General features: G+C 45.4%; 1 long non-coding RNA gene across 1 annotated transcript; it reads right to left on the bottom strand.

Annotated features, from left to right (window-relative positions):
- Window positions 1-857: 857 nt before the first annotated feature.
- Window positions 858-2,542, bottom strand: LOC142087002 (uncharacterized). The gene is made up of 3 exons (XR_012675291.1): window positions 1,781-2,542; window positions 1,442-1,714; window positions 858-1,012 (listed from the first exon to the last, which is right to left on the bottom strand). It is a non-coding gene; the product is annotated as an uncharacterized LOC142087002 (long non-coding RNA).
- Window positions 2,543-3,895: the final 1,353 nt, after the last annotated feature.

Raw genomic sequence — 3,895 nt, 5'->3', positions numbered from 1 at the left:
GAACTCTCCAGCACATCCCTCCCAAAGTCCTGCTCAGTACCCTGAGGCAGGGGCTGCTGCCAGCACAGGCTCCCTGCCTCCCCAAATTTACCCCTTGACTTTCCCACTTGCCTCAAGTCTATGTACAGTTCCATCTGGCAACTTCACAGCGACAACAGTTGTCTTTCCAGTAAAATAAATTCACCTAGGAGAGAAAAGGCAGCTAGCATCTACTCCCCTGGCAGAGCTTACATTGATGCATTTCTGCATGTTTTATAATGCTTTTTTCTCTTCCTTTCACTCCTCATAAAGCAGACCGCATGGGTCATCAGCAGGATCAGGCGCAGAACCATGGAAAAATTTAGGCAGAAGGGACTTTTGGATGTCTCTCATCCAACCCCCCCGCATAAAACAGACAATTTCAAAGTTAAATCAGATTGTGCAGGGATGCGTCCAGCAGCATTAAATATCTCCCAGGATGGAGATTCCTTTAATAAGCCTTTACTTGCCTTTAAAGTTTCCAGAAATGCATACTTGTCCTCAACTACAGCACAGACTCCAAGAGATTTTGTGTTGTGATCCTGCAGCCCTTGTTCTGGAAGTTAACCTCAGCACACACCTTCAACGTCCTTGGCTCCTTCAAAATAAGAAAGTCTCCTGGTTTGGGTTGTTTTTGTTTTTAAGCAGCCATCTGTTGAACTATTGTCTGAGACCAAAATGCCAGCTGCTTCATACCGAAGAGGAGAGCCAGTGTACAGCAGAAAGGCATTGAGGTTATCTGCCTTGTGCATACGAGTGCCAGAAGATGTGCAACGGACCAATAATCCCAAGGAAATAAAAGCAACCTTTTTTAGCAGTCTTTATCTTTGGTCCTGCAAATGCAATAAGATACCTACCTCTTCTTCATGGTCTCTGGCAATCCACCAGCACCAAGAAAGCCAGTCCTCAAGGCCATGGCACAAACACCAGTATATTCCTCTGTACGTGGGGTGATGCCAGGGAATGGCGGGCAAAGAAGCCCCTGGTTACAGACCTGTCAGAAAAGCCGAGTGTTAAGATTGAAAAATCACCAAGGCTCTCAAAACTAAGAACAACATAGAGTTGGTAAAAGAATAGTAAGTGCCACTGTTTCAAGGAACTGCTAGATCTTTAACTAGCAGCAGGAGACATAGTGTGGGCTGGATTATCCAACATACTCCCATGACAAGTCTTTGCACCTTGCTGTGAAAAAGCGGGTTGCATCCAGCACATGGGTTCAGCAAAGCTTTACCAGACTGGCAACTCTGTGCTCCTTGGGGTGGGGAGACAGATGATGGTGGTACACGGGTCACCCCTGTGGCCAATGCTATACACAGGGAGTGAGCATGTACACCGTACCCTAAAGCCTGATAGCAACAATAATTTTTGCAAGGGTACTTAATTCAGCGCTGTTGCTACTACAAGGTGAATAGGTACCACTCACCTTTAAAAATATGGGTGATTGCATCAAACTGGTGCAGACTTATATCTGCTGCAAGTAGGTAAGGTACTCCAAAGTGCTAATGTCTGCCCGGGACCTTTTCAGTAAGAAGTACATGAAGACACAGGTTTCCAGACTTGTGCCAGTGAGAAGAGGAAGGGTCAGCATGTCAGTGATTCTTGCTGAACTGGCTCTCGTAACAAAGTCGGGAGGAAGAGTTAGATTTTTCTGGTATGTTGTGCCACATCTTTGTGCTTCTTCTCTTTCCTGGAAAAACTAAAGGTGATCGTTGGAGCAGTAACACAGAAAGGGCACGTCCCAGCCTCAGTCATGGTTACCTACGTTATAGGAATGGTAAGTTCTGGTCTCTCAAAGCCACCCACAGCTCCCTGCAGTGGTAGGAGGGGGTTAATTGTGAAGCACTGATGTCTGTCCTGCTTCCTGGTCTACCAGCTGAATACAAACATAGCAAGTCAGAGATGGACATCCAGTCAGACAGTTGCTTATACAAACCAAAGGGTTTCAGCCAGAAAATAGTAGAGAGGCCAGAGTCCCAAACAACCTGATAGAGCATGTGATAAATGGGCTGATGAAATGGAAAGAAGGAAAAGGGTTCCCGAAGCACCCAGGCCCCACGAGGGAGAAGTCAGAAAGCAGGTAACGTTCCTGAGAGTCAGGCCAGCCGTAAGCAAACCCAGCTCACGGGCTCAGAAAAACAGAGCCGTAACACGTACTGAGCGCCAAGACTTGCTCAGCTAATATATGCCGAACACTCAATAAAACAGCAGCTCTTTTTTTTTTTCCACTGGATGAATAATCTTTTCTGTCAAGATGCAATCAGGAGCCCAACTCCGATTTGGCTGGGACAGCCTTTCCTCTGATTAGGAACCTGGAAATCTCACAAGTTTCTTGCTTGCAGGGAGATTGCTTATAACAGCCCAGCAGATTAAATACAACAAGCATTCACTGCAAAAATCAAGGCAAAACCAGAGCTGCTGCTTGCCTATTCATACAGCAGCAGAGCATTTTAGTTGAGGGAACAGAGCAAAAGATCATTCTGTCACCGGTCCCTTAAAATGAAAAGTATGCAACTGCTTTCCATCACTCATTTCCATCCAATTTAGAAGATTGAAGGTGTTCATTTCTTTCTGGAGTCAGAGCAAAATAATGGGGACTTGTCACCTCTACACGTCTGCACTTAGGACTTGTCCACATGTGACTTAGACAACCACTGCAATAACACAGTGCAAAAACAAAAGTCTATCCTAACACTTGGTAACCAAGTCTAGAAGGGTACAGCTCATGAAATAGCAGGGCCACAATCTGAAACAAAGATCTGCCCAGGACATGAGGAAGATCGGGGAGGAAGATGCAATGCTGGAAGCACTGGGTTCCTGAAGCTGATAGCAGCATGGATGCAATCTAGACAAAAAGCTCTACATGTTGCATTCCCATCAAGTGGGAGGCTTAGCTTTCTGTATTTTTAAGGTTGTCCTGTACCTTGTGGAATATGGCTCGCTAGAGGGATATGTCTCCTACAGATCTGCAGCAGAGGATGTCTTAATTCACTGTTTGGCAAAACAAAGCTGTATCCTAATGACAAAAAGCAGACCTGAGTTGAAAGATGGGACCACTGTGAAAGCCACTGTCTGAAGTCCAGGACAGAGAAGCAGAGGTTTCAGGTCTCCATCAAAAGGGGCTTCTTCCAAAGTGCCTCCTACCTTCTGGTCAGTAAAGCAGTAACTTGCAGACCAACCACATCTTTGAGAAAGTCTGAAACCTCCACTATGAGCACTAGACAAGCCCCAGACGTCTTCAGCACGGGGCTGGCTGAATTATACACAGCCAGGGAATTAACTAAATGCAGTTTAACTCATTTGCCTGCTTAATCTAGAGCACTCTTAAATCCCCATATATTGATCCAAGTTGCCAGAGGTATTTTAACCCTTGAGACCCCAAGATGCTAAACACTGGTTAAGAAAGCAATTTTAAATATACAAATCTAGTTTCCTTCAGTGTTTAAGTGACTGTGAGTGAACTGCTCATCCATCCTTGCTACCAGCTCTTGCTAGAAGGCAGATCCATTCAGCTCCATCTTGCATGCGATGCCTGCTTAAAATACTGAGCTGCATCAGCAGATCCTGTCCTAGAGGACCAGGTAACCCTGCCCTGAACCTCTGTGTATCACGCAGCCTTAATTTGTCTCTACAAATTAAGGACCAGAAGCAGGACAGAAACAGGACAATTAATAAGCTGGAATAAACTACTGGATTTTGAGGCCTGGTATCCCCCTCCCAAAAGACAGGTCCAAAAACACCTGGGCTAAGAGATTGTTCCTTCAAGTACAAGTAGTAATACAGTAAACCCTCTGTTTTTCTCCTGAATTTGGTCACCAGAGAGCTGTCCATCAGCCCCTGGCCAGAAAAGCACACATCCTAATTAATGGCAACATGTAAA

This window comes from Calonectris borealis, chromosome 12 (genome assembly GCF_964195595.1).
Source record: "Calonectris borealis chromosome 12, bCalBor7.hap1.2, whole genome shotgun sequence".
Taxonomy (NCBI): Eukaryota; Metazoa; Chordata; class Aves; order Procellariiformes; family Procellariidae; genus Calonectris; species Calonectris borealis.
This window is presented reverse-complemented; position numbering and strand designations above follow the sequence as displayed.